We start from the raw sequence: 6,127 nt of genomic DNA, 5'->3' as shown, positions 1-6,127 counted from the left end.
CAGTAGCCATAGCTTTAGTTTTCCTAAGGTGACACCTTAGATTCCAACCTAAGGACGCGGTCTAAAATCACATCATTCCCTAATTTTTTTGGCGATCCGCTCCGTTAAACTTGATCTGCACGTTCTTAAACCCAAACACACTAATTTTAGGGTGAACCCGTCGTGTTTTGACCATTTATCCACTCACCGCAATTTTAACGGTTTCAAATGAATAGAACTTTTTGCACGGCTCAATGAAGGGTCAAAACACGATGGGTTCACCCTAAAATTGATATGTTTGGGTTTAAGAACGTGTAGATCAAATTCAACGAAACAGATCACAAAAAAAAAAAAAATGATGTGATTTTAAGCCGCGTCCTTAGGTGGGAATCTAAGGTGTCACCTTAGAAAAACATTACCCATATATAAATAAGAAGCTCAATTTGGTATGTTTGAATACCATGGTGATTTTTGTATGGTGTTTTTCTCCAAAAATATTTTCAAAACACCATGGCAAGTGTTTTTGGTCAACAATAGTTTAACCTTTTATAATATTAATAGTAAACATATTTTTAATATATTAAATATTTATTACTACATAATCTGTTTTAATTATTATAATATTACATATATAATTAACATATTATAATATTTATATGTTATTGTTATTAATATATTAACTTTTATTAATAATAGTGTATTAAAAATTTATTTTTATAATATAATATAATATTATTATATTATAGTAATAATATTATAGTATTAATATTTGTTATAGTATATGTAATTTATCATTAATCAATTATTTAATTTATGATATATAATTATTTTGTCAATAACATACTATAATATTATATGTACTATTAATTAATGGTATTAAACAAAGTTGTTAAGTCATACAACCTAAGGGCTAATCCTACCCTGGAGTCGAACGTGTCCCATGTTAACGTTAATCATCAGGAGAGCACACTCCAGTCAAGACGATTCTATTTGTCCCTTTCCAAGTAGGGCCGTTCGAGACAAGCTCTCACTCGACCTCACAATTTGAGTCAACCCCGCTCGTTCACTCAAAGTCAGGCCGACAACTTGCGAGGTCGACAAAAAAGACAATACTTGTCGTCCTACTTACAGAACCAAATCGAGTGGCACTTTGTCCTTGAACTCCTCACCAACTGATGGCCATCATCACTCCTCATTGTTTTTGTCAAAAGTTATCGTTTTCATTGTTGTCGAACCTGTTACACCGTTTATTGATTACAAGTTCAAGTTGATCTTTTTTATAAGATCTCCTTACAATGAGAAAAGTAAATATTACAACTTTATGAAATAAAACGCAACAGTAGTTTATCTCCTGTTGCTTTGTGTGGGATCTTTGCCTGTGCCGGGGACGCGTAGTCCGTGGACCACCGCGGATCAGATCCGATTGACAAGTGTAATTATGCTCTTGCTTCACGAAGGAAATAATTGCAGCAGCGACAATCATGACCAAGCGAGATTGTGGCTCTTCTCGAGATCAAAACAATGTTTGATCCGAAGGAAGGAGGGGGAGAGAATCTCAAATCTTTCAAAGGTTTTTTTCTTTATGAAAAAGCTCGCAAAGATCTGTCAATTCTCCTCTGAAATTTGTGGTCTACTATTCAATTGGACAGCACCTCGTCCTCAGATTTCAGATCCTCTCAACTGAAGACCCTGGGCTTCTATTTATAGGTTTTTGTCGTCGCGTTTTCTGATAAGATCAAGTGTTTTAACGTCATTTGCAGTTGATAACCGTCCAGGCGCCCTTAAGGATAGCTTCAGAACAGTTGGGGAGGTCCTGAGACGAAAGAATTCTAATAAAACATCGAAATCCGCGTTTTGGGAATTTGGGAGGCCCAAATAGTCGTGGTGACTCGGAGGTACGTGAGTCACCATTTGGTGACTCGGAGCTGTGCGAGTCACCATTTGGTGACTCGCATGGGTGCGAGTCTTCTGGCCAGTTGTTATGTCTTTTTGACTCTTTTGGCTGTTTGCATTTCCTTCGGTTCACTTGCTTTCCCCTTTACGCATGTTTCGTCAATTTGTTAACTTGTGCGCTTTTATCGATTCTCTTCATGCGTTTCATCGGCGTCAGATAAACTTCTTTAACTCGGATGATGTCGTTCATCATGTTCTCTTTGTCTTGAGCTGCGTGTGGGAACCCATAGGTAATTTTTAACGCCTACAAATACCCCCCTCCAAAGTGTTTCAGTCTCGTTTCTTTTATATAAGAGCCTAGAATACTTTGGACATGATAGGCCCAACCTTCAATCGGTATGATAAGACCTGTAATTGGTTTCAGCTCTCAGCTTCTTTGGTCTTCAATCTATTCAATATTTTGTCGAATAGATGAAGTTCTTTCGATGTTGTGTTTATCGTCTGACCTCTGTTGAAGTCTTGGACTGAGACTGGTGTGTAATTTTCTGAACTCAGCTCGTGCCATCGAGTTGACTTTGAACTGATCATCTTTGTCAGGAATTCATATCTGAGTGTAGTTGAACTCTGTAATTTCTCTTAGCTTTATTTTGGTGAAGTTATCGGCGTGTTGACCGGTGTTAACACAATTTATACTCGTACGTTAACTAGAGTCTACACAGTTTAAACTCTTAAGGCGTTGGAGTTAGGAGGACCAGTTTATACTCGTATACTCATGGGAGTTTTGCCGGGTTATCCTTAAGAATACTCTGAATAATATTCTCCAGAAACTTCCCGACAAAGATAGGCAATAGTTGAGACTCATATACACATTGGAGTATGAATACGGGTCCCATATACGTCGAAAATACCCGAAAATGAGTCAAAATACCCGTAAATTGGCCAAACAGCTTGTCACACGCGCGAGTCGCCACTTGGTGACTCGCATTGGTGTGAGTCACCATATGGTGACTCACATGGGTGCGAGTCAGCACAAGAACTTTTTGATTGACTTCTTGATTTGGTTCGGTCTGGCTTGGCTTGGTTCGGGTGGTTCGAACTGGGTTTGGTTCAGTTCAGGGCTCTTTTAATAAGCCTGATCTCTTCTTCTTCCTTTCTTTATTTCGGAATATTTTCTTCAGTTCAAAAATTCGTTTCTTCCCTCCTCCTTTCTCTTTAAACCTCTCGACTTCTTCAAATTCTTTTTGTTTGATTTGAGAGTTAGGGATTCCTCTCGGACTTTGAGGCTTCAATTTGGGATTTAGGGTTTCATTTTGATTTTGATTTGGGCTTGTGCGCTTGTGAATTCTCTTGGCCAAGCTCTGTTCTTCAAAGATTCCAAGTAAGTCCCGATCTCCTTGCTCCAATTTCATTCAATTCTTCTTTGATGATTTCTGCTCTTGGGGGTATATTGGAAACCCTAGTTTTCGAATTTTAGAGAGAAAAAAGCAACCAAAAAAAGAAACCGCAGCCTCAACTTGATTTTGGGTTCTTGAATGATAGCCAAGCATCTAAGGGAGCCTTATCTTGGGTTTATATGCTTTGGCATTTCAGTTGTATGGCCGAAATTTTTTTTGAGTGGTTGATAGTTGGTAGAACCTAATTTTGGGTTGTGTCCCACTTGTTCTTCGTTTGATTCTTAACTCTTAGACTTGTAGGAGTTATTGTCTGGTTGTCCATTTGAATCCCAATTCTTGGTTTGTTCGATCCCATTTGACCCGATCATTTGATTCTTGAATTTGTGTTTGGCTATGTAAGAAGGTTTGAGTGAATCTGGCCTAGAAAGGAATCCAAAGTGTTTCATGCATTTGATTTTGGGGTGGATTTAACTTGCATGTAAACTTGGGACGAGAATCGAGGCCTTGGTTTTGACTGTAGATAAGGACTGATACCCTCGACTTACTTTGGATGCATAACCTGGCCGAAACTCTGGCTTTGGGGGTTTTGGTGTCACGCACTTGGTTGTGACTGAAATTTCCCGTGCCTTGATTTCCATTACGAACAGCTATATAATTTGAATCCGGAACCCTGCATGATAACTACCATATCAGGGCTTTTAGTGCACACGATAGCATGATTTGTAGGCATGTCTATGTTTCCTTTTTGGCCACGTACATGTCTTGAACTAAAACTCCGAGATATTTGGCTAGAATTCCGAAATTCTGGTATAGTCTGTTGCACGAGCTATCGTGGGTTGAAACTGACTCTGTATTAGGCCCACTATGTAGGTTTAATCGAATTTTTAACGATAAATCCCATTTCATAGAATAGTGCCATTTTCCATTTGTATTAGCTTGCTATTCCTCAATTTCTGGCGTAATCAAATTATTACTGCCATTTTCCATTTGTATTAGCTTGCTATTCCTCAATTTCTGGCGTAATCAAATTATTACCTCTTTGTTGCAGATATGTCGCCTAAGATAGCTTGCTATTCCTCAATTTCTGGCGTAATCAAATTATTACCTCTTTGTTGCAGATATGTCGCCTAAGATATCTCGTGTTCCTAGAAGTCGTTCGACGACTCAGTCGCCCGACGAGACGCCCTTTACTTGCATAGGTATAACTTCATTGTTTCTTTTTATTCATGAACTCAATATATCATTCTGCATGTTGCATCCTCGTTTTGTTCTCCTTGGTGAGGCAATTGGGAAGAACCGACACTCTCATTCGTGGGAGTGGACGCTTCATAAGACTTATTTCGCTTGGTCGAGGCATATCTAAATTAACTTGGGGTGATTTCCTACTGCGCTATATTCCGGAGGGCGGGTATATTATCACGTTATTTACGTGACGATATATCCCGTACTTTGTGTGTATAACGTAGTTCTTAATCGTCTCGCCTAGTTAATTAGCTCTTTTATTTTCTTTTAGCCAAAATTCGTTATGAATATAGATCTTGCATGATGTCCCCGTTTTACTCTTCACGAAACGTGTTTCGCTTGGTCGAAACATGTTTTAAGACATGTGGCGATCTCATGTTGTGTCGCGTTATGTGGGCTAGGGTATGTTATCGCGTTATCCGCGCGGTCATATGCCTTGTCCTTTACGTGCACTATGTGATTGAGATCGTCTCACCCTTTATAAGGTCGTGACTCTATCTTTCAGCTCGTGAGATGAGTTCAACGCTTATACTGTCTTAACATAGGTATTTATGACCGTGTCAATAATCGTACATCATTTTACCTCAGTTAATTTTCCCTCAAGGACACTCAATGCTCTCGGAGTGGAAGGTCACTCTAGTGAGGCCTACGCCACCACTGACGAACCTATCCCTGTACCGACGGCCCCTCAATTTGCTTCGGATGCACCAGACGAACTTCAACAATTAATAAATGATTACGGATGTGCCTTTAATGAAGGACCCAAGTTCCACACATCCATTGAGGAAGCCGGAGTATCTGTTCGACGATTCTACTGAAGATCCAGTTGTTGTGTCTTTAGAAGCCGAACAATGGCTGCATCATGATGATGACGGGCATCTATACCTTCCTCCAATTCCCCGTCATCGCTCACTCACAGAACTTCGATGTCAGGCTGTCCGGCGGGAAATGTCGTGGGTGTTAACGGAGGAGCACGACCGTGTTCATTGCGGATATGTCACCCACGGCGCGATTCCTGGATCAAGTGATCAAAATCGGATAATCGGGTTACATCTGGGGGTCTTAGGATTGAATGACCCACCCAGGGGTGAAGTTTTCATCATGGCCAACACTGTGAAGAATCGACTTGCGAATTTAGGTCGAGAAATGCCAGCAACCAGTCATCGGTGTTTTAGTTGGGTGCACTCGTCTAATAAGCTTTGGTGGACCCGCTTAAGCCATTACGTCTTAAACCGGTTTGAGGCCGAGTTGAAGGGGAGTGGTTTATATAAAGCGGTCCGGGCCACTATTTATGAACTGACAATAAGTGTTCCCCACTTCCTGACACTATTGGAGATTTACAATCCTGACACCCCCAACACATTCTTGACCAAACATGGGGAGTTAGGGTTGGCGTTGCACGCGATGCATAAGGTGTCAGGCCTCCCAATGGGTAGTCTGATCTATCAAGAATATTTTCCTTTTGACCGGGAGCTGCGACAGCTGAAGTCGCGGACGCCCAACCGCTATGATACTTTCTGGGATCTCACCTACCACTATCACATAGCCTTAGCAGGTGCCGATCCGCTATCCAAGAAGACGCGACCACAAATAAGTCTGAAAAAGTTTGCGGATTATTT

This window comes from Asparagus officinalis, chromosome 1 (assembly GCF_001876935.1).
Source record: "Asparagus officinalis chromosome 1, Aspof.V1, whole genome shotgun sequence".
NCBI classification, from domain to species: Eukaryota; Viridiplantae; Streptophyta; class Magnoliopsida; order Asparagales; family Asparagaceae; genus Asparagus; species Asparagus officinalis.
The sequence above is the reverse complement of the archived record's forward strand: the minus strand, read 5'-3'. Positions refer to the sequence as shown.